Source organism: Ovis aries, chromosome 16, assembly GCF_016772045.2.
Source record: "Ovis aries strain OAR_USU_Benz2616 breed Rambouillet chromosome 16, ARS-UI_Ramb_v3.0, whole genome shotgun sequence".
Taxonomy (NCBI): Eukaryota; Metazoa; Chordata; class Mammalia; order Artiodactyla; family Bovidae; genus Ovis; species Ovis aries.
The window spans coordinates 23,853,784-23,879,555 of NC_056069.1; the positions used below are offsets into that span (position 1 = coordinate 23,853,784).

The following is a 25,772-nucleotide window of genomic DNA, read 5'->3' on the forward strand; positions in this document are numbered from 1 at the left end:
CAACCCTTTTCAGTATACAAGTAAAGAAACTTAAACCCAAATACTTGCTCAAGCCCAGAAAGCTATTTTATGGCAGAGCTGAAACTAAGATTAAGTTTGTTTTATCATATTAAATGGAAATTGAGCCCATAAAAAAGGAGAGAGATTTATTTGTTAAATTTGAGAAAACAGCTCATCAGAAAGAATGTTAATACATGTGCAAAAGCAAGTCCTCAGAATATATCAAAACCATATCACTTTTTAAAGTTGTACTATTTTTTAGAAAGGTCATCAGTTTGTAAGTTAATATTGGGTTTCATTACATTAGACAACTGGAAACTTTCCTTCTAGGTAAAATTTCACAGACTAGCTTAAGATTGGCACTTGAGGTATTGTGCTTACTTTCTTTATCCTTGGCTCTGAGTTCGGCACCTTACTGTATGTCTCTCTGTGTGAGCTGGAGTTAGATGAGAAGAAGCAAAGCAAAGGTTTACCTCCTTGAGTGTCTTGAACTGTCCAGCAGACATCATGCCATACTTCTCTTTTGATCACTGTCTCTTGTCACTTGCCTTCCCCAGGTAGTTGACTTAAATTTTTTTATTGTCTTAGCAGACTCTGAAGCCTTGTTTCTCCGCAGTAGGACAGATGGGCTCCCCTCACACCCTATTTTCGAAGAAATATTTTCCTCTGTTTTTGGTATTCTAATTGCTTTCAAATTAATTTTTAAAAATCACTTTACTCTTTATTAATGACTGAAGGAAAAGACAATTCAGGATAAGTTTGGGGGTTGAATTATTTTATAATCCTATGTCTGTAAAATTTGAGATTTAGCAGTGTTTGGAAAGATGGAGATCATTTACTATAGATATTTGAATTTTTCTCAAGTTCTTTGTTTTTGTCATATAGTTTGAAAAATCATATTTCTTTAAGTGACTGTCCCAAAGGAGGTAGATTAGGTCCAAGTTTTACTTATTTGAGTAGCTTCTTAGATGGAAAAAAAAAAAAAAAAAAATTGCTATGAAGAAGAAAGAATGGATGGGTTAATGTGTGTTTTTTTAAATAAACTGTAAAAATAATATATAAGTAAAGTGTTGTGTAAGGGCTTCCCTGGTGGCTCGGACGGTAAAACGTCTGCCTGCAGTGTGGGAGAGCCAGGTTTGATCTGGGTCAGGAAGATCCCCTGGAGAAGGAAATGGCAACAGCCCACTCCAGTTCTCCTGTCTGGAAAATGCCATGGACTGAGGAGCCTGGTGGGCTACAGTCTATGGGGTCTCAAGGAGTCAGACACGACTGAGCGACTTCACTTTCTGTCTGTCTTTCTTTAAAGTGCTGTATATGGCAAAAGTGACCATAAGTGCCCTGTACTGTAGGAGGACAGCGGTGTTTTTTGGGTTTTATGGCATGGCAAGTCTCTTGCGCCACCTTTCCTGTACTAGTCCAAAATGCTGATATCAAAAGGGCCTATTGCCCACACTTGCAGAGTTCAGCTCCTTTGTTTCCATGTTGACGTAAGTGCTGTGCTGCCTTTTCCCAGTTTACTCCCAGTCGGCACAAGGCAGTAAGTAAGCTTTGCTAGGGTAGGAATGGTCTGTTTTGCTCCATTTGTATCCTTAGTGCCAGGCACATTGCTTGGTATGTAATTTATCTGTTTAATAAATACAGATAGCAGTATTTAATTCCATTAAATGAGAAGTGGAATAAGACTGTCAATTATGTTTAATAATAATTACTACCATGAAAATTCAGATTAACTCTTTGGAAATACAGTGTGTCTTCAGAAAGGCATGTCTTAGCATCAGATGCCTCATTAAAATAGCTTTTCAAAAGCTATTTTGAAAAGAATGGGATAGTATATACTGAATATGTAATCCTGATTAAAGATATCTTAAAATATGGGGGAATGTCTATTATAATGCAAGAAGTACGGTGTTAAGGAGCTTCATTTCTTAGGTTGAAAAACATTTTATTTCCTTGTTTATTTATTCCAATGTGGAACTGTATTTTTTCCTACATTGTTATGAAAAGCTCTGCTTTAATCGGTTCATGTATTCCAGTACTCTTTCTGTATGTAATTGTCACAAAATGAAGTAGTATAAGATGCATCCATAAATAATTTGTTATAATCACAGACATTTTCTTTGTTTGAAACAACTTTTTATACTACCTTTGGAAGAGATAATGTGTAGATTTGATATATTAAGTATTTGTTGTATATCCATTTTACAGAACACTTAAAAAATATTTTGATAAATTTTAGTATATTGGATGAACCTAAAAGAAAGAGAAGTTATGTAAATATTGAGTATATACTGCCAATAATGAAAACTAAAGCTCAGTTAGTTTCACATTAGCCAAGCTTACCAGATTCCACTGCATTCCCAAATGCTATGGCTTTTAAAAGGATTCATAGGGGGAAATATCTGCTCATGAAATTTTCTTTTTAAAAATAGTTTCTGGGAATGTTATAAAATACCTTTGCTAAGGTTAAGTGGTCCAAGAACTGCTTCACTGAGTATAGCTTTATTAAATTAGTGGGCATTATCTTCTGACTTTTCTACTGCATGTATCTTGACAAATCTGCAGGATTTGAATAGATTAAATATTACCCATGGATAGGAATTCTGATTTTTGAGATCCTCTAAAATCTCTTTCTAGTGAATTATATGTGATAAGGAGATAATTGAAATGAAAATGTTCATTTTGCCTCCCACCAGGAATTAAGTCTTCTTCAGTTCAGTTCAGTTCAGTCACTCAGTTGTGTCCAACTCTTTGCGACCTCATGAACCGCAGCACGCCAGGCCTCCCTGTCCATCACCAACTCCCGGAGTCCACCCAAACCCTAAACTTGCAGTCAGAGTTACACCTCTACTATTACTACTTTTTAAAGCAGAATTGACATACTTTTTAAATTTGTTAAATATTGAACTGGCCAATATTGACCAAATATATTTTTGATGGATGCAATGAGATTAACATACAGTTACGTTAAAACATATGAAAAGGTCAAATTTATCTTTTTCATAATTGCTTTTTTATAGCATAGGCCAAATGTTTCTTTAAAAAAAAAATAAACCTTTCATCTCTGAGTACATGAAAATACTAGTTTGATAATGTCTGTGTTTTTCTGTTGTGGACCAGCGAGTTTGAAAGTACAGTATTCAGTATGACTTATTTTGGGCATGTCATCTGTCATACTTTAGGTAAAAGTGAAGCCATTTGTGTTAATATTTCATACATTAATTTTCCTCTTTCATAAATACTATTTTAAAAACTCTGGCTGGGGATGTTATAAACTCTACCTTTTTAGGTCCTAATGAATTGGTTGAACTGATGACATTTTCTTGAAAATTTTTTGTAATTAAAAGTGAATTTACAGCTTGGATTTGTCAGTGAGTTTTTAGATAAAAGTATAGTCTGTGAGAGAAATAATAAATTGTACTTAGTTAAAATTAAAAAATTCTGCTCTGTACAAAGCTACACACTGGGAGAAAATATTTTTACAACATATATCTGATAATGGAATTCTTAAAGCACAACAGAAACAAACAATCCAGTCAAAATGTGGGGAAAAGATCTCAGTAGACACCTTAATGCAGAAGATATAGAAATGGCCAAGAAGCATATTTAAAAATGCCCCATATCCTATTTCTTTAGAGTTGTAAATTAAAACAACAGTGAGTTTCCTCTGCACATTTATTATAATTGCTAAAATCCAAAGCAGTGACAATGCCAAATGCTGTTAGGATGTGGAGCAGCAGTTCTCAATCATTACTAAGGAACCTTCCCTGGTGGCTATAGTCTTACTATAGCAGTCAAGTTCCTGCATATTTACGCAAATGAGTTGAAAACTTATGTCTGTATAAAAGCCAGCACATGATGTCTATAGTGGCTTTATTCTTAATTGCCAAAGCCTGAAAGCGACTGAGATGTCCTTTTAATAGGTGAATGGATAAACTCTGGTACCTCCATACAATGGTATATTACTCAGTGCTAAAAAGAAATCAGCTGTCCAGCCATAAAAAGACATGGAAGAACCTTAAATACATATTGCTAAATGAAAGAAGCCAATCTGAAAAGGCTACCTGGTGTATGATAACAACCATATGACTTTCTGGTAAAGGCAAGACTATGGAGATAGTAAGATCAGTGGTTACTAGGAGTTGGTGGGAGGACAGAGAAAGAATGAACAGTTGGAGTACAGAGGATTTTTAGGGAAGGGAAACTGTTCCGAATATTGTAATGATGGATGCATTACATTACGTGTTTGTTATAACGAAAGCAGAGACATTACTTTGCCAACAAAGGTCCGTCTAGTCAAGGCTATGGTTTTTCCAGTGGTCGTGTATGGATGTGAAAGTTGGACTGTGAAGAAAGCTGAGCGCTGAAGAATTGATGCTTTTGAACTGTGGTGTTGGAGAATACTCGAGAGTCCCTTGGACTGCAAGGAGATGCAACCAGTCCATTCTAAAGGAGATCGGTCCTGAGTGTTCTTTGAAAGGACTGATGCTGAAGCTGAAACTCCAGTACTTTGGCCACCTCGTGTGAAGAGTTGACTCATTGGAAAAGACTCTGATGCTGGGAGGGATTGGGGGCAGGAGGAGAAGGGGATGACAGAGGATGAGATGGCTGAATGGCATACCGACTCGATGGACATGGGTTTGAGTGAACTTCGGGAATTGGTGATGGACAGGGAGGCCTGGCCTGCTGCAGTTTGTGGGGTTGCAAAGAGTCGGACACGACTGAGTGACTGAACTGAACTGAAAAGGACTGTACAATACAAAGGACAACCTTTAATTGTAAACTGTGCAGTTTAGTTTATGTATCAATATTGATTCATCATTTGGAACAAATATACCATACCAATAAAAATTGTTTGTAATAGAGGACACTAAGGGTGGTAGTTGTAGACAGGGAGTATATCTTTTACGTTCGGCTCAGTTTTTAAAATAAACCTAAAATTACTTTAAGAAATAAAGTATATTAATCTTAAAAATTTTGAAAAGAAAAAAAATTTGCTCACAATGTTTGGTGAAATGTCAGTGCTCTTTGTCTAAATAATATTAGTAATGATTGCTACAAGCAATTATCCTCATAGAGAATAATTGATATATTGTTGCTAGGAATAAGATTACTTGATAAGATATAAAAAGTAAAATTTCAGGGCTTTGCTTCAAATGTTTCACCTGTTAACTCATTTTATGAAAGTATTTGACAATAGCTAGTGAAGACTTAAATTTAGAAAACATGATAGAACTTATAAATTCAGTGTAAGTTTTCAGTTTTTATAATGAAAAAAGCAAACAGGCAACTGAAATCTTGTCACAATCTTATAATTAAAAAAATATGTGTGGGATATAATTTAGTTCATTTTTTGTAAAGGACCATTACCATTTCAAGTTTTATTATGTAATAGACCTATATAATCCATTAACTTTTTTTGGCTCTCTGAAAAATAATAAATTGAATTCATAAGCATCTTTTAAAAGTGAAGATTTTGTCTAAATACAGGTTCACCATCTGTTATCCAGAACTTTTATAGTCAGAATTTTTTGAATTTTTGAAAGGTTATATGATTCACACACCTTATAAATGCCCTCAGCAGGGTTTAGGACAGTACCATGTATCAGAGATGTTAATTTTTAAATAGTGAAGTAAGACTAGTCAAAATAAATGGGGTAAATAAAGGCTAGGACATTCATCTGTTCAGGTTAAGTTTTGCCATTAGGTAAGTTCAGGTTAGGTTTTGGTCCCAAAATGTCATAAAAGAACTAGGGTTTTGAGGGCTTTAGGTTTTAAAATAAGGGATTGTGGGCCTTTTAATGAAAGCTGATTTAAAATTATTTATTTCTTAGTCCTATTATCTGGTTACTTTAAACAAATATTTGAAAATCCTAAAATTTAGTTTTTGTTGAGAAGCAGGACTTATGGTTAAAAGTGTAGACTTAGAACTGTTCATGTGAAACTAAACTCATTTGTGATTGGAGTGCAGGGTTAGTGATGTAAGCCATAAAAAATAAACATGTCCAGTGCAGTACAGTGATTTTTTTTTTTGCTACCTTATTCAATAATTGTGGCACATGAACAAAAGTATTATGCTGTAAAGAACATCTTAGTGTTCCCTTGTAGTTACTAAGAGCTTATATTGCCTGTCTGACTTTCTGGAAAATAACTTAATATTCTATTGTAGCCAAATTATTGTGGGCTCCATCTTTAAATAAGAATTTTATAAAGCTCTCCACCACTTTTGTCAATTATCTTTATGCTTCCACATTTAGAGTGAGAATGAGTTAACATTTTAAAAATGGTCATTTATTGTTTTATCATGAACCTGTGTTTCTAACATGACAAGAAACAAAATGCTATATACTCACAGAAAGAAAATCTTTTGTGTTCTTACATTTGTTTTTGGACTCTGAATGGTTCAAAGTGTGGGATTAAGGTAACCTACTTTCAAAGTGTGGAATTAAGGTAACCTACTTTCAGAAGGCAGTTCCCAGTTGCTGCCTCTCTGGCACCAGGGAAGGTAGCTGGTTGAGTGTTATTAGTCACTCAGTAGTGTCCAACTCTTTGCAACCCCATGGACTATAGCCCTCCAGGCTCCTCTGTCCATGGAATTCTCCAGGCAAGAATACTGGAGTGAGTTGCCATTCTTTTCTCCAGGGGATCTTCCTGACCCAGGGCTTGAAACCCGGTGTCCTGTTTGTACACAGATTCTTTACCATCTGAGCTTCCAGTGAGCAGCAGTGAGGAATCTGTTTTAATCAGACTTTCTTGGCCCTCAAAGGCTCTCTTGGCTTAGAGGGCTGGACCGGTATGAGAGGCGATTTAGTTTGGGATCTTATTAAATCTAGGGGACTATAAGCAGAGGTCACTGGCAGGATATTAAATGTGGGGTCTAATGATTCACTGATTTTCTCAATAAAATATGTGGTATTTTTGAAGCACAGTTGCACCAATCATGTATTTAGTTAAATAAGCATGTTTTCAATCAGATACATTCTTATACTTGAGTGTTAGTCTTCTGATATACCTAAAAGCATCCTCTTAGAAGCTAGCAACATTTGAGAGAAAAAATGAAATTTCTGTCAAATTAATTTCTCTGTAAGTTGGGGGAGTATGCCCTGGTATTATTTTAGCAGCAGATTTCCTGTTTTCAATCTGGAGAGTAACTGGTTTGTGGGACCCAGAAAGAAATCATTGGGCAGGGAGATGGAAGGAGCAACTATGAAGGTACCTACAAAATTTTGCTTACTCTCTAAGATTATAATTGAGTACTCATTCGTTTAGAATTTTTGCATATGTGGTAATGGAAGGCTGTGTTTGTTCTGTCATTTATTGAGTGTCTTTTTTGTCTAAAGTACTACTGTGTTACAGATTCTTTCCTTGTAACCACTCTCTGAGGTTGCTAGGTAATTCTTTTTTATAGTTACTAAGAGGCCAAGTTGGGATTTTAACTCCACCAAGTCTATTTACATTCTTTTTGACAGGCCCTCATTGTCTTCATTGTGGTGTGGGTCTGTTTTGCTGAAAGTAGGTAAATCCAGTAAATTCTTTTGTTTGGTTTTCTTTTCATTGTTCTAAGTTACGAATGAGTCAAATTCCCATTTGAATGCAGAGTTCCAAAGAATAGCAAGGAGAGATAAGAAAGCCTTTCTCAGTGATCAGTGCAAAGAAATAGAGGAAGATAATAGAATGGGAAAGACTAGAGATCTCTTTAAGAAAATTAGAGATACCAAGGGAACATTTCATGCAAAGGTGAGCACAATAAAGGACAGAAATGGTATGGACCTAACAGAAGCAGAAGATATTAAGAAGAGGTGGCAAGAATACACAGGTCTATATTTAAAAAGATACTCATGACCCAGATAACCACAATGGTGTAATCACTCACCCAGAGCCAGACATCCTGGAATGTGAAGTCAAGTGGGCCTTAGAAAGCATAACTATGAAGAGAGCTTGTGGAGGTGATGGAATTCCGGTTGAGCTATTTCAAATCCTGAAAGATGCTGCTGTGAAAGTGCTGCACTCAATATGCCAGCAAATTTGGAAAACTCAGCAGTGGCCACAGGACTAGAAAAAGTCAGTTTTCATTCCAATCCCAAAGAAAGGCAATGCCAAAGAATGCTCAAACTACCTCACAATTATACTCATCTCACACGCTAGTAAAATAATGCTCAAAATTCTCCAAGCCAGGCTTCAACAGTATGTGAACTTCCAGATGTTCAAGCTGGATTTTAAGGCAGAGGAACCAGAAATCAAATTGCCAATATCCGTTGGATCATAGAAAAAGCAAGAGAGTTCCAGAAAATGTCTATTTCTGCTTTATCGACTATGCCAAAACCTTTGACTGTGTGGATCACAAGATACTGTGGAAAATTCTTAAAGAGCTGGAAATACCAGACCACCTGACCTGCCTCCTGAGAAATCTGTATGGAGGTCAAGAAGCAACCATTAGAACTGTACATGGAACAATAGACTGGTTCCAGATTGGGAAAGGAGTACATCAAGGCTGTATTTTGTCACCCTGCTTATTTAACTTCTATGCAGAGTACATCATGAGAAACGCTAGGCTGGAGGAAGCACAAGCTGGAATCAAGATTGCCAGGAGAAATATCAGTAACCTTAGATATGCAGGTGACACCACCCTTATGGCAGAAAGTGAAGAGCTAAAGAGCCTCTTGATGAAAGAGGAGAGTGAAAAAGTTGGCTTAAAGCTCAATATTCAGGAAACTAAGATCATGGCATCCGGTCCCATCACTTCATGGCAAATAGATGGGGAAACAGTGGAAACAGTGAGAGACTTTATTTTCTTGGGCTCCAAAATTACTGCAAATGGTGACTGCAGCCATGAAATTAAAAGATGATTGTTCCTTGAAAGAAAAGCTTTGACCAACCTAGATAGCATATTAAAAAGCAGAGACGTTACTTTGCCAACAAAGGTCCATCTAGTCAAAGGTATGGTTTTTCCAGTAGTCATGTATGGATGTGAGAGTTGGACTATACAGAAAGCTTAGAGCCAAAGAAAACTGATACTTTGACCTGTGGTGTTGGAAAAGACTCTTAAGAGTCCTTGGACTGCAAGGAGATCCAACCAGTCAATGCTAAAGGAAATTCAGTTCAGTTCAGTTCAGTTCAGTCGCTCAGTCGTGTCCAACTCTTTGCGACCCCATGAATCGCAGCACGCCAGGCCTCCCTGTCCATCACCAACTCCTGGAGTTCACTCAGAGTTGCGTCCATCGAGTCAGTGATGCCATCCAGCCATCTCATCCTCGGTCGTCCTCTTCTCCTCCTGCGCCCAATCCCTCCCAGCATCAAAGTCTTCTCCAATGAGTCAACTCTTTGCATGAGGTGGCCAAAGTACTGGAGTTTCAGCTTTAGCATCACTCCTTCCAAAGAAATCCCAGGGCTGATCTTCAGAATGGACTGGTTGGATCTCCTTGCAGTCCAAGGGACTCTCAAGAGTCTTCTCCAACACCACAGTTCTAGTTAGTCCTAAATATTCATTGGAAGGACTGATGCTGAAGCTGAAATTCCAATACTTTGGCCACCTGATGTGAAGAACTGACTCATTGGAAAAGACCCTGATGCTGGGAAAGATTGAAGGCAGGACGAGAAGGGGATGATAGAGGATGAGATAGTTGGATGACATCACTGAATCCATGGACATGAGTTTGAGTAGGCTCTGGGAGTTGATGATAGACAGGGAGGTCTGGTGTGCTGCAGTCCATGGGGTCACAAAGAGTTGGACACAACTGAGCAACTGAACTGATGAATGAGTCTAGGTGGTAAAGATTAGAGAAGAGTGGTAGGAAACTTGGGTTTGTGGTAGCAGCCACCAAAGCATGTAGTGGAACTTATCTGCCTAGGTTGACTTTACCTCTAGAAGAATTTCTGAATCACAATTTACACTCTTTGAGTGAAAATTTGAATTTGAATCTTGTTTCTTAGCTGCACTCCTGAAATTCATTGTAACCTTTTGCAAGTCACTTAATCTGTTCATATTTATTTCTCTAACTATAAAAATGGTGCTTTTTGGTTTATCAGAAAGCCTTGTAAAGAGAGTTTGTTTCATTGATGCAAACTCCTAACCTATTTCAATGTCTGTCCTTGTTCCTAAGAATAGAGCTCATTGATTTAATTCCCAGGATAGTAGCTACCTTGGTATTGTATTTTGGAGAAAAACACTGCAAATTATTTATCATTTGTTCAGGAGTGAAGTGCTTTACTTGTCTTTCTTTCCCTGACTTTTTCTCATTGTCTATTTTTACTACTCATTTTGGGCTTTAATATACTTTTTTGTGGACCTTTCAGGAACTCTAGAAAATGTGTGGTTTTTATTGTACTTGATATAATCAGTAGCTTCCTTGGGAATTTTTCAAGAATAAACTGATCTTCCCCCTCCAATTTAATAAGAAATTTTCAGTTCCCATAATTTTTCTGCCTCTAAGATCCTATCCTTTGTTTGCCTCAGCTATTTACCTCTCATGTCATTTCCATGTCTAATTAATTAAACCCCTCCATAATTTGAATTTTAAACATTCTACTCTATTATCACCACCTTTATGGAAATACTCCCTCTCAGTCACCAGTAATTTTCAAGTTGATAAATCCAGTGGACCCCAATCTTATTTCATCTATAAGCACCATTTACAGAACATTTAGAAATGTTTTATTTTGAAAAAAATTATAGAGTCATATAAAAGTTGAAAAAATAGCTCAGAGAGTTCCCATGTAACCTTCACCCAGCTCCCCCTAAGGATAACATCTTATATAACTATGGTTAAATTATCATTACTATAACCAAAATACAGGCCATATTCAGATATCACCAGTTTTTACATGCATTCTTTTTGTGTATGTGTATAGTTCTATGAAATTTATCACTTGTATAGATTTGTGTAACAGTGGCCACTGTCAAGGTTCAGAATTGTTCATCACCTCATAAAAACTCCCTGCTGCTGTCTCTCTCTAGTCACATCTTCCCCCAGTCCCTAACCCTTGGCAATCACTCACCTATTCTCCGTCACTCTAATTTTATCAAGTATGTTATATAAACGGATTCATTCAGTATTTATCCTTTCTAAGTTGGCTTTTGTCCCCCTTGGAGTTATACCCTTGAGATATATCCAAGTTGTTGAGTGCATTGGTAGTGTGTTGGATTTTTTTTTTTCAACTGTTGAGTAATATTCTGATATATGGATGTATCACAGTTTATTTATCTACTTGTCTGTTAAGGAACATCTTTTGGTTATTTCCAGTTTTTAGCTATTATAGGTAAAACTCTTATGAATATGTGCCTACAGGCTTTTGGGTGAACACAAGTTTTTGTTTTTCCAGGGTAGATACCCAGTAATGGGATTTCTAGGCTTTTGGGTAAATGTATGTTCAAATTTATAAGAAACTGCCAAAATGTTTTCCAGAGTGGTGTACCATTTATCATTCTCACCAGCAGTGTATCGTGTTCTACATCTTCACCAATAACTACTATTGTCAGTGTTTTTTTATTTTCACTGTTCTAATAACTGTGTGTTGACCTTATATCCTATGATCTTGCTATATACACTTATTAGTTCAAGGCATTTTGGGGATAGATTACTTGGGAGTTTCTATACTCTCATGGTTTTAATTCTGCTTTAGTGGCTGCTTTTTCTCATTTTGCTTTGCAAGTTCCTTCTCTTCCTGACCTTGTAATTTTGGAGTGATGTGGGTATCAGTCCTTGGGTCCTCTTTTCTCCTCTGTACTTGTTCCTTTATAATCTCATTCAGCTTCATGGCTCTCATAGCAGCTCTGTGTTAAATTTATGGCTTTAGTCTGGACCTTCCCCCACAATGGACCTTACATCCAGCTGCCTCCCTGACATCTCTACTAATAGGCACCTCAAACTTGACATATACAACTATGAACTCTTGGCTTTATTCTTTGCTCCCCCTCTTCAATCTCTAGTCCTCCTCATCTCAGTTAATCCAGCTTTAAACTTTTAGTCTCCAAAATGGAGTATCTTCATCATTATTGACTCCTCATTTCTTGTACTTATATTCAACCCATCCATCAGCAAATACAGATGATGCTACTTTCAGAATAAATCCAAATTTGACCATGGTAAGATCTGTACCATTACCTATAAGTCCCTCCCCAACTCAAGCCTATATCTTGAACAGAGTAGTAGGAACTCAGTTAATTGTTAAATAATTGAATTGAATTATTGCTTCTTTATTAGAGAAATCTCTTTGAGATCTTATTTTCTCTAGTTGAATTACAATGTCCCTTAATGTTGACAAAAATAAGTTATTTTTACATCGTAAGTTTCCTACATTCTTAAGACTTTGGTTATTGATTGAGTTCCTTAACCTTTTGGTCTGTGTATTGAATTGTGGTCAAATGTAGTTAATATTTGGAGAAGGAAATGGCAACCCGCTCTAGTACTCTTGCCTGGAAAATCTAATGGGCAGAGGAGCCTGGTAGGCTACAGTCCGTGGGGTCGCAAAGAGTCGGACACGACTGTTAACATTAAACTGTTTCAGAGTTTTTCCTTTCAGATATGGTGATGTGTGCTTGTGTGCTAAGTTGCTTTAGTCATGTCTGACTCTTTGTGACTCCGTGGACTGTAGCCCGCCAGGCACCTCTGTCCATGGGATTCTCCATGCAAAAATACTGGAGTGGGTTGTCATGACCTCCTCCAGGGGATCTTTCCCACCCAGGAATTGAACCTGGGTCTCCTGCATTTCCTGCATTGCCAGGCAGATTCTTTGCCACTAGTGCCGCTTGGGAAACCCAAGATATGGTGATAGAATTTACAAATAGAAAAAATGTTCTGGCTTCAGTTTATTTTAGTTACAATTTGTTAAGCAGGTTGAAAATAATTATTTTTTTTGTTTTAAAAACCCTGCCTCTAGTGCTTTTATGAGTGTATTTCATTAACATTAATCTTTACTAGAGGCAGGTGGCTCAGAGGTTAAAGCGTCTTCCTGGAATACTTCACTTTCACTTTCACTGTATATACAGTAATGCTGTCAATTGTTTACAACAAAAGAAATGCATTTGTGCTGTGTGGTAAAGGAATGCGATAGTCCAAATTTTCTTTCTTTTAACACTTATCTCAATTTTCCCTTTATGGCTCTTGTTTGTTTGGTGTAGTTCAGTAATTATTTTTGTTTCCGGTCCATTCCTTCTGTTTCCTGAACTGCATTTTGTCACGTACCCCCATGTACCCTAGTGCACTTCAGTTAATTCATGAGTGAATTGCATGAATTGAAGTGCAGAGTAACTTCACAGGTAGTAACAGGCAGAGTAACTCTTCACAGGCAGAGTAACTTCACAGATTTTCTTGAATAGTCACCATAATTTCATTCTTTTAAATATAAGCGGAAGAAAAAAGTAAGCCATTGGCATATTCTTTTTACTGTCTTATTAAATACGATTATTTTTTAGGTAGCCTCTAGTATCTTTTGACAACTTGCGTTTTCAAATTGACTTTTTTTCTACTTGGAATTTTCCCCATTGGTAAATAAACAAATGACCTAATAGAGAAGGTAGACTAAATACACACCCCACCCCCCTCACATACTTACTTAGCCTAGGGGAACAGTCAGATGGCAAAGATAATCATAGACACATTATCCTACTGTTTGACTTGTACCTGTGGATTCTTTTGGTTTTTGGTCTCTATCTACATCCTTCCCTTGTTCATGCATTAGGAAAAGAATATGATCTGCCATATAGTTCACAAATGGCCATCGTCCATTGTGGTCTGTTTGAGGTCTTTTGGCCTCCCAGTAGGGTGTTTCCATCTTCCCAGGCTGCTGAGGTGTGGTACCAGACTTTGCAGCAAATCTGGAGGTGCCTAACATCTTTGTGTCAGGATTTCTCAAGCTGTTGCCTACTGCTGTTAGCTCTGAGGCAGTGGAGCCCTCATATATTTGATATTTGCTATTAATGACTCTGAAGCTGCATGCCACTCTCTCCTGGGCAACTGATAGGTTTTATGTATACATAATGGAATACTGTTCTGCAATAAAAAGGAACAAAATGCCAATTTATGCTGTACCATGGATGAAACTTGAAAATATTTCTGGAGGCATTTGTGTAGTTTTCAGTGGAAGAGTTCCCTTCGCATGTAAAAAAGTTTTTAACCATAGTTTCTCAGTTTTGCTGGACACTCTGTCCCCAGTCTTTCTAACATAGTTGTTAGCATTTATATTATGGTTTCAAGATCCTGATTATTTGTGCAAGAGGAAGTTGAAGAAGATGTTGTGTGACTGTGATCTTATGTTGTCTTTTCCTGTCTCTGGTAAAAGGATGGAGAAGTAAGTGTTCTTGTGGTATTTAGTTTGAGGAAACAATGAGTTACATATCACCACCTCTCTTTTGAACCATTACAGATATTCACTTATAGAAGGTGGAAGGCTATATTTCTTTGTGGGCGACTGTGAGTTTACTGTGAAGAGAATCTAATTCTTAAATAGGCTAATATGATTAGCCACTTAGGCATATTAAAAAGCTGAATGTAGGAATGTAAAGTGGTACAGCAGTTTGGCAAATTCTACTCATTTGAAATGAAAATGATGTCCACACAAAGACGTGTACATGAATGTTTTTAGAGATACTAGTCATAATAGACAAACACTGAAAGCAACCCAGTTATCCATTAACTGGTGACTGGGTAAACCAGATGTATCGTATACATATAATACCATACTGTTTGGCAATAAAGAGAAACAAAATGCATGTTACAACATGGATGAACCTCAAAAGTAAAGATCAAGGGCATGATGAGAAAGGGGCGACAGAGGATGAGATGGTTGGAGGGCATCACCAACTGAATGGACATGAGTTTGAGCACACTTTGGGAGATAGTGAAGGACAGGGAAGTTTGGCGTGCTGCAGTCCATGGGGTTGCAGAGTCGGACATGATAAGTCAACTGAACAGTAACAACAACAAATGATATAAACCGCTAGCAAAATACCACACATCGTGTGATTCCATTTTTATGAAATGTTCAGAAAAGACAAATCTGTGTAGGTACAGAAAACAGATGAGTGGTTGCCTGGGGTTGGTGGTGGGAACAAGGGTTGAATGCAGATGGGCTCATGGGAATTTTGGGGGTAATGGAAATGTTCTAAAACTGAATTGTGCTGATGGTTGCACAACTCTATACATTTACCAACATCATTGAATTATGTATTTAGAGTGGGTGAATTTTTTGGTATATAAGTTGTACCTCAGTTGTTTTAAAAAGGAAATGAAAATGAATTTTATAAACTAAAGTGTTAAGAGAAACATTATATGACAAATGCAGTCATTTGACAAATGAAAAGGGATTGTTTTAGAAATGTAATCTTTCAGGTAAAAGGAAAAGGGTATTTGATTTGAAGAGGTAAAACAGTAAATGCAACCCTCCATTTTTGCCCTGAACTCTACAGTAAATGTCAAAGATAGCATCAGATATCTTTAAATTTTTGCATTGATCTGCACATTTGTATACTGTGGCTGGTAGAATAAATTGGTGGTTAAAATAACCTTTCTGAATAGCTAATCAAGGACCTTAATGTTTATATCATTTGGCCTATAATCTCACATGAAAATATATTCTAAGGAAATAATTAGAAATGCAAAAAAGGATCGGTTTTCAGAAATGTTATTATAGCTTTATATAGGGCAATCAAACAATAACCTACATGCTCTCAAAGTAGGGGGAATGGTTATAATTGTTTTAGTTAGGCTCTGTTGGTTGCAAGGAGCATATCCTTTTATGACCAGCTTAAGAAAAATTGACTTTTGTTGAAAGCATACAAGGTGCTCTAACAACCCCCAAACAGCAAGATCAGTGCAGCCCTTTGGTAGTGGGGAACCAAAGCTGCTTTCACCTTTCTCAGTCTCCAGTCAGGCTAGGCACTTCAGTTTTCTTTGGAGACCTGCTTTGTCTCAATCTCTTCTGCAGCCAGTCTTTCTTGTGCATGGACCAGTGCTGTTTGCCAGCTCTGAGTCAGTCTTTGTTCCAGTTCCAGATTTTCCAGAGCAGGACTCTGGACTAGCTCATCATTTTCAGCCCTAAGTGGGTCAGTGAACAACTGGTGATTTAGTTTTCCTCTCCATCTTTCTTGGTGGCGGGGGGGGGGGGGGGGGGGGGGGGGGTGGTCTGCATTCCCGTTTAGTTATTTAGTGAAAATGAAACTATGCAAAACCTAACAAGCTTTTTTTTTCCTCTTTACTGCAGCTGTTTATTTTTTTAGTTTTTACTTTATTTTACTTTACAATACTGTATTGGTTTTGCCATCAACATGAATCCTCCACGGGTGTACATGAGTTCCCAATCCTGAACCCCTCTCCCACATCCCTCCCCATACCATCTCTCTGGGTCATCCCAGTGCACCAGCCCCAAGCATCCTGTATCCTGCATCGAACCTAGACTGGCGATTCGTTTCTTACGTGATATTATACATGTTTCAATGCCATTCTCCCAAATCATCTCACCCTCCCTGTCTCCCACAGAGTCCAAAAGTCTGTTCTATACATCTGTGTCTCTTTTGCTGTCTCGCATACAGGGTTATCGTTACCATCTTTCTAAATTCCGTATATATGTGTTAGTATACTGTATTGGTGTTTTTCTTTCTGGCTTACTTCACTCTGTATAATCAGCTCCAGTTTCATCCACCTCATTAGAACTGATTCAAATGTATTCTTTTTAATGGCTGAGTAATACTCCTTTGTGTATATGTACCACAGCTTTGTTATCCATTCATCTGCTGATGGACATCTAGGTTGCTTCCATGTCCTGGCTATTATAAACAGTGCTGCGATGAACATTGGGGTACACGTGTCTCTTTCAATTCTGGTTTCCTCAGTGTGTATGCCCAGCAGTGGGATTGCTGGGTCATAAGGCAGTTCTATCTGCAATTTTTTAAGGAATCTCCACACTGTTCTCCATGGTGGCTGTACTAGTTTGCATTCCCACCAACAGTGTAAGAGGGTTCCCTTTTCTCCACACCCTCTCCAGCATTTATTGCTTGTAGACTTTTGGATCGCAGCCATTCTGACTGGTGTGAAATGGTACCTCACTGTGGTCTTGATTTGCAATACTCTGATAATGAGTGATGTTGAGCATCTTTTCATGTGTTTGTTAGCCATCTGTATGTCTTCTTTGGAGAAATGTCTATTTAGTTCTTTGGCCCATTTTTTGATTGGGTCGTTTATTTTTCTGGAATTGAGCTGCATGAGTTGCTTGTATATTTTTGAGATTAGTTGTTTGTCAGTTGCTTCATTTGCTATTATTTTCTCCCATTCCGAAGGCTGTCTTTTCACCTTGCTTCTAGTTTCCTTTGTTGTGCAGAAGCTTTTGATTTTAATTAGATCCCATTTGTTTATTTTTGCTTTTATTTCCAGTATTCTGGGAGGTGGGTCATAGAGGATCCTGCTGTGATTTATGTCTGAGAGTGTTTTGCCTATGTTCTCCTCTAGGAGTTTTATAGTTTCTAGTCTTTTTTTTTTTTTTTTTACTTTATTTTGCTTTACGATACTGTATTGGTTTTGCAGTTTCTAGTCTTATGTTTAGATTTAATCTTAGGTTTTGTCATATCTGGGCTTCACTGGTGGCTTGGTGGTAAAGAATCCGCCTGCCAGTGCAGGAGACGCAGGTTTGAGCTCTGTGTCTGTTATTTCCTGGAGAAGGAAATAACAACCCACTCCAGTATTCTTGCCTAGGAAATCCCACAGACAGAGAAGCCTAGTGGACTATGGTCCAGGAATCACGAAAGTCAGACATAATGACTAAACAACAAGTGACTTTGTAATACATCTCATGGGTTTATATGAGAGACTGCAAATATTAGTATTAATTTAAAATATTTCTAAGGGCTTCTGTAATATAGTCTCTTCACTTAAACTCTCAGAAGGATAGTGTGCATTCGTGGTAGATTCATGCTCTTTTAAAAAATTATTCCTTGTTAAAACCTCTGTGATCTGGTTTCTATCCCTTCTTCCTTATTGAAACCATTTTTACTAAGTTTGGCAGTTGAAAGCCCATTGGACACTGTGGACCAATCACCACCTCCTGAAATGCTCTCTTTGGACTTGGCCTCAATAATACTGCTTTCTCCTGACTTTCCCTCCCAGCCCACCAAGTCTGCTGCCTCAGTGGATCCTCTTGCTGTGCTCATCTCTTTAATATTGCTATTATCTCGTGCCTCACTTTTCAGTTCTTTGTATTTCATGTCCATCTTGCACAGTTTCTTTTACTTCTTTGGCTTCAGCGATACTTTATATTCCCAGATCTCTGTCTCTATACCAGACGCCTTCTATTGAGATTCTGACTCTGCTAACCAGCATCTTTTTGAATATCACCACTTAGAGCCTCACCAGTTCTTGTTCTCTTTTGAAACTTCATAGCTCTTTGCATCTGTTTATTCTCTGCTGAAATTATGTACTGTGCCTTATTCAATTTTGTATTCCTTGTATCCTCTCACAGAATTCCTTGCACTAGAGATTCACTTAATATTTGCCCACTTGAATATTGCTGTTTTTAAAAATGGACTAACTATACTTGTTTGTGATTTTGTTTCCCACAATTTTTTTTCTAAATCTAAGAATAATTTCTTTTGTGGTCCAAGGGAAAAAAACAATGTTAATGAATATGATTAAGAACATATTTCAATATAGTTGGGTCTATTAATACACATTTTTCTTCAAAATAAGGATATAAAGCCTACCGAGTTTTGGATATTAATCATGTGGATTTAATTTCTTTACTGCATATCATTTCTTCCTCTAAAAGAAATGCTAATTAAACGTTCAACCAATTCAGAAATATGCATTGTAGACATTGCAAGTTTCCATTATTATGTGTAAGTTAAATGAATTCTAGAAGTGGTGGTTCTTTGTAAATATGAAATAAATTTGGTTTTTGAGCCAAGAGTATGGTTATTGGTTGAAGGATGAGCATTTAATTATTACAGCTGGCAGCAATTAAAATTATAGATCTGAGTATTAACCTCCACAGTGTGTACTGCTAAGTGCAAAAGTTTATGCTGCAAACTGTGGTATTTGTATTAAAGACTTGGGAATTTTACCCCTTCCTCTGCATGCAGACTATTTGGTAAATCTGAGTATAATCTGAATTCATATATGATAAGGGATGGTTAACAAAGTCAGCTCTAGTTTAATTTTTTTTTCAATGTTGCATTTACTAGAAATATAGCTTTGGGAACCTTGTGAGCATCTTTTAAAAAAATTCTATTGATATATTTTATTTTGGGCTGCTCTGTTTTTTCATTGCTTTTGCATTGGCTTTTTCTAGTTGAGGCGAGTGGGGGCTGTTCTTCCTTGTGGCCTTTCCTTATGGTGACTTCGCCTGTTGAGGAACACGTGCTCTAGGTGTGCTGGCTTCAGTAGTTGTGGCGCACAGACTCAGCTGCTCCGAGGCATGTGGAATTTTCCCAGACCAGGGATTGAACCCATGTCCTCTGCGTTGCAGGCGGATTCTTATGCACTGTACCACGAAGAATGTCCTCATTGTGGTTTTGATTTGCATTTCTCAGATGATTAGTGATGTTGAGCATCTTTGCATGTGTCTGTTGGCCATCCGTATGTCTTCTTTGGAAAAATGTCTGTTCAGACCCTCTGGCATTTTAAAATCAGATTTTTTTTTTTTGATGTTGAGTTGTATACTTTATATATTAACCCCTTACCAGATATATCATTTGCAAATACCTTGTCCCATTCGGTAGGTGGACTTTTTGTTTTGTTGATAGTATCCTTTGTTATGTAGGGCTTTACAGTTTTATGTAGTCCTATTTATTTTTGCTTTTGTCTCCCTTGCCTGAGGAGACATATCCAAAAAAATGTTGCTAACACTGATGTCAAAGAGCTTACTGCCTATGTTTTCTTCTAGAAGTGTTATGGTTTCAGGTCTGACACTTAAGTCTATAATCCATTTTTATTATTTTGTGCATGGTGTAAGAGAGCATTCTTTTGGTGTGAGTTTGATTCTTTTTTCCACAGTTTGTTGTGATCCACATAGTCAAAGGCTTTGGCATAGTCAATAAAGCAGAAATAGATGCTTTTCTGGAACTCTCTTGCTTTTTCGGTGATCCAGCTGCTGCTGCTAAGACACTTTAGTGTGACTCTGTGTGACCCCATAGACGGCAGCCCACAAGGCTCCCCCGTCCCTGGGGTTCTTCAGGCAATAACACTGGAGTGGGTTGCCATTTCCTTCTCCAATGCATGAAAGTGAAAATGTGGGCAATTTGATCTCTGGTTCCTCTGCCTTTCTAAAACCAGCTTGAACGTCTGGAAGTTCACGGTTCACGTATTGCTGAAGCCTGGCTTGGAGAATTTTGAGCATTACTTTACTAGCGTGTAAGATGAGTGTAATTGTGCGGTCATTTGAGCATTCTTTGGCATTGCCTTTCTTAGGGATTGGAATGAAAACTGACCTTTTCCAGTCCTGTGGCCACTGCTGAGTTTTCCAAATTTGCTGGCATATTGAGTGCAGCACTTTCACAGCATCATCTTTCAGGATTTGAAATAGCTCAACTGGAATTCCATCACCTCTACTAGCTTTGATCGTAGTGATGCTTCCTAAGGCCCACTTGACTTTGCGTTCCAGGATGTCTGGCTTTAGGTGAGTGATCACACCATTGTGATTATCTTAGTTGTGAAGATCTTTTTTGTACAGTTCTTCTGTGTATTCTTGCCACCTCTTCTTAATATCTTCTGCTTCTGTTAGGTCCATACCATTTCTGTCCTTCATTGAGCCCATCTTTGCATGAAATGTTCCCTTGGTATCTCTACTTTTCTTGAAGAGATCTCTAGTCTTTCCCGTTCTATTGTTTTCCTCTATTTCTTTGCATTGATCACTGAGGAAGGCTTTTTTATCTCTCCTTGCTATTCTTTGGAACTCTGCATTCAAATGGGTTTATCTTTCCTGTTCTCCTTTGCTTTTCACTTTTCTTCTTTTCACAGCTATTTGTAAGGCCTCCTCAGAAAACCATTTTGCTTTTTTGTGTTTATTTTTCGTGGGGATGGTCTTGATCCCTGTCTCCTGTACAATGTCACAAACCTCCGTCCATAGTTCATCAGGCACTCTATCAGATCTAGTCCCTTAAATCTATTTCTCACTTTCACTGTATAACCATAAGGGATTTGATTTAGGTCATACCTGAATGGTCTAATGGTTTTCCCCATTTTCTTTAAGTCTGAATTTGACAGTAAGAGGTTCATGATCTGAGCCACAGTCAGCTCTCAGTCTTGTTTTTGCTGACTGTATAGAGCTTCTCCATCTTTGGCTGCAAAGAATATAGTCAATCTGATTTCGGTGTTGACCATCTGGTGATGTCCATGTATAGAGTCTTCTCTTGTGTTGTTGGAAGAGGGTGTTTGCTATGACCAGTGCGTTTTGCCCTGCTTCATTTTGTACTCCAAGGCTAAATTTGCGTGTTACTCCAGGTATTTCTTGACTTCCTACTTTTGCATTCCAGTCCCCTATACCGAAAAGGACATCTTTTGGGGGTGTTAGCTCTAAAAGGTCTTGTAGGTCTTCATAAAAGCATTCAACTTCAGCTTCTTCAGCATTACTGTTCGGGGCATAGACTTGGATTACCGTGATATTAAATGGTTTGCCTTGGAGACGAACAGAGATCATTCTGTCATTTTGAGATTGCATCCAAGTACTGCATTTTGGACTGTTTCGTTGACCATGATGGCGACTTCATTTCTTCTGAGGGATTCCTGCCCACGGTAGTAGATATAATAGTCATCTGAGTTAAATTCACTCATTCCAGTTCATTTTAGTTCACTGATTCCTAAAATTTTGATGGTCACTCTTGCCATCTCCTGTTTGACCACTTCCAATTTGCCTTGATTCATGGACCTGACATTCCAGGTTCCTATGCAATATTGCTCTTTACAGCATCAGACCTTGCTTCTATCACCAGTTACATCCACAACTGGGTGTTGTTTTTGCTTTGGCTCCATCCCTTCATTCTTTCTGGAGTTATTTCTCCACTGATCTCCAGTAGCATATTGGGCACCTACTGACCTGGGTAGTTCATTTTTCAGTGTCCTATCTTTTTGTCTTTTCATACTGTTCATGGGGTTATCAAGGCAAGAATACTGCAGTGGTTTGCCATTCCCTTTTCCAGTGGACCACATTCTGTGGAATTGTTGATGGACAGGGAGGCCTGGCATGCTGCATTTCATGGGGTTGCAAAGAGTCGGACATGACTGAGCAACTGAACTGAACTGATTCTTTTTAGTTTAGCTATCCAGTTTTCCCAACACCATGTATTGAAGAGCCTGTCTTCATTTTTACTCTGTGTGTCTTTAGATCTGAAGAGTAGGCAATGTATATATAAGTCTTCTTTTTATATGTATTGAATAGTTTGTCTATTGATTGAAGCAGTTATATCTAAAGTAATTATTGATATGTGTGTACTTATTGGACTTCCCAGGTAGTGCTAGTGGTAAAAAACCTGCCTGCCAATACAGGAGAGGTAAGTGAGGTGGGTTTGATCCCAGGGTCAGGACAATCCCCTGGAGGAGGAAATGGCAACCCACTCGAGTATTCTTGCCTGGAGAACCCTATTGAGAGAGGATTCTGGCCGGCTACAGTCCATGGGATCAGAAAGAGTCAGTCAGACGTGACTGAAGCGACTACCACGCAGCACATGTACTTACTGACATTTCGTTAATTGTTTGGGTGTTGTTTTTGTGGTCCTTTTTTGTTTGTTTCTTCTTTTGTTCTCTTTTCCTTGTGAGTTGATGACTACCTGTAGTATCATATTTGGATTCTTTTCTCTCTTTTGTGTATTTATTAAATATTTTTGGTTTGTGGTTACCAGGATTAAGTTGCTGATCTGTTAAGTTTGAATGCATTTTAACCACCCTTCATTTTTATTATCCACCCCCTTACCATTTGTGATGTCATATTTTATATTCTTCCATTTTGTGCATCCGTTTACTTGTCTTTGATATAGATGACCTCACTACTTTTGTCTTTTAACGTCCCTACTAGCTTTATAAACATGGTTGATTTACCACCTTTACTGTATATTTGCCTTTACCAGTGAGAATTTTCCTTTCATGCATGCGTGTGTGCTCAGTCACTCAGTCGTATCCAACTCTTTGCTCCTTTGTCCATGAATTTTCCAGGCAAGAATACTGGAGCAGGTTGCCATTTCCTCTTCCATGGTACCTTCCTGACTCAAGGATTGAACCCTTGTTTCCTGCGTCTCCTGCATTGCAGGCGGATTCTTTACTACTGAGCCATCGGGGAAGCCCCTTTTCCTTTCATAGTTTTCACATTTCTGATTGTTGCTTTTTCTTTTCCACTTATAGAAGTCCCTTTAATATTTTTTGTAAAGCTGGTTTCCTGTAGAAACTGATGTTGAGTTGAGTTCTTCTTGTGTTGAACTCTTTTAGCTTTTGGTTGCCTGTAAAACTTTTGAGCTCTCTTTCAACTATGAGTGAAAGCCTTGCTGGGTAGAGTATTCTTTGTTTTAGGTTTTTGCTTTTCATCACTTTAAATACATCATGTTGCTCTCTTCTGGCCTGCAGAGTTTCTGCTGAGACATTAGCTGACAGCTTTATGGTGGTTCCCCTGTATGTAACTTGTTGCCTTTACTGTGGTGCTTTCAATTTTCTCTCTTTATTTTTAATTTTTACCATTTTAATTATAATGTTCTTGTTGTGATTCTTTTTAGGTTGATCCTGTTTGAGACACTCTGTGTTTTCTGGACCTGGATGTTCTCCCAGAGGTCTCTTAAACTGTCCTCTTTTTTTTTTTCTTTCTGTTCAGCTTCACTGATTTCCATAATTCTGCCTGCCAGTTCCTCTGTATCATCTAATCTACAGTTGATTACTTCTAGAGTATTTTTTATTTCAGTTATTGTATTTTTCAGCTCTGTTTGGTTCTTATATTTCCAACTCTAAAAAACTTCTAACTTCTCATTCTGTTCTTCCATTCTTCTCCCAAGTACTTCAAGCATCTTTATGATCATTGAATTCCTTTTTTTTTGTTGGGGGCGGGGGAGTAGATTGCTTATCTTCACTTAGGTCTTTTTCTAGGGTTTTATCTTATTTCTTTATTTGAAATGTATTTCTCTGTCACCTCAATTCGCCTAATTCACAGTTTATATTTTTGTGTATTTGGTAGGTTGGTTACATTTCCTGATCTTGGAGAAGTGGCTTTATGTAGGAAATGTCCTACATGGCCCAGCAGCATACTCCCCTCTAATCACCAGAGCTATATGTTTAATGGGTACCCTCTATGTGGGCTGCATAGGTCTGTTTCTTATGCCTGATTGACAGCTGTGGCTATCTTACTGGTATGCGTGGTTGGCCTGGTCCCACTGATTGCCAGACCCTATCTTATGTGAAGGCTACCAGCTGCTGGTGGGTGAGGTTGGGTGGTAGGTGGGGCTGGATCATGGCTTGGCTGGCTGTGTGGCCTCCAGTCCTGGTAATGGCCTGCAGGTGGTTGGAGCTGGATCCTGACATGGCGTTCTGGAGCTGGTGTGTTGGCCTGCTGTTTGGTGGACCAGGGCCCTAGGTGTCCAGGGTGGTGCCAGACTACTAGTGGGTGGGCCAGGACTTCACACAACTTGCTGTGGGGGGCTGTGGTGGTCCTGGGGCTTGGTGGCTGGTATGGGGGCCCAAAAGGACATGGGGCTGGTGCTGGCCCACTGATGGGCAGAATGAGATCCTGGAGTCTTTCGCTGTGGGGCCTGAAGTTTCTGCAGCTAGCGTTGGCCCCTCTGTGAGCATTCCTGGGCCCAGGGTTTGTGACTGCAGGGCTTTGGGTATCCCAGGGGTGGTGTCTGCCACAGGTGGGTGGAGTTGGGGCCCAGCAGATCTTGGGGCTGGTGCCTGACACCTGGTGTGTGTGTGTGTGCGTGTGCATGTGTGTGTGCGTGTGCGTGTGTGTGTGTGCGCGTGTGTGTGTGTAATTCATTCAGAAAACAATTGCCTGGCATTGAAGGGGTGTGTGTGTGTGTGGTTTCCAGTGGTCCCAGTGCTATGGTGGCCCACTTGTAGGTGGGGCTGGGTCCTGGGTCCTGTAGTGGGTGGGGTCATATCTTGAATTGGCTGGGGACTCAGGGTGTTCTCTATAGCGTCAGCCTGCTGGTGATCCTGCCCACCTAGCTGCCTGGCCTGGCGCATCCCATGGCTGCTGGTGGTTGGTAGGCAGGCCTGGTCTCTCACTGATGGGTTAGAGGGAGGATTCTAAAGTGACACTTAACAACACCTGTGTCTTGGTGGTGGAATAAGCTTCCCAGAATGGCTGCTGCCAGCATCTTTGTTTTCAGAGTGAGTTTCAGTTGTCTTCTGCCTCTTTGGGAGGCTTTCCAGGATGAGCAAGTAGGTCCTACCCAAGTTCCATTTAAATTACTGCTTCTTCCCTGGATCTTGGAACATATAAGATTTTGTGTGTGCTCTCTTAAGACTTAAGTCTCTATTTCCCACAACTCTCTGATTATCCAAAAAGGAAGCCCTACTGGCTTTCAGAGCCAAACAAACGGTCTGGGTGGTGGGAGGGGAGTTCTTTCTGGTGCAGACCCCTGGATTGAGGGGCCTGATATGGAGTTAGGACACTTTGCTCCTTGGGGAGGACTTCTGTAGTTGTAATTTATTCTTCCATTTGTGGGTTGTATACCCTGGAAATATGGGTGATGACCCTACTTCACCCTTTCTGCTTATCTTGTGATTTCTTCTTTATATCTTTAGCTGTAAAAGATCTTTCCTGCTAATTTTCAGTTCGCTTTTATGGGTAGTTGCTCTGTAAATAATCGTAGTTTTGCT

General features: G+C 38.7%; 1 protein-coding gene across 4 annotated transcripts in view; it reads left to right on the forward strand.

The window, feature by feature from the left end:
* Window positions 1–25,772, forward strand: part of PLPP1 (phospholipid phosphatase 1) — a 117,334-nt gene that overhangs the window by 38,347 nt on the left and 53,215 nt on the right. The window lies entirely within an intron of this gene.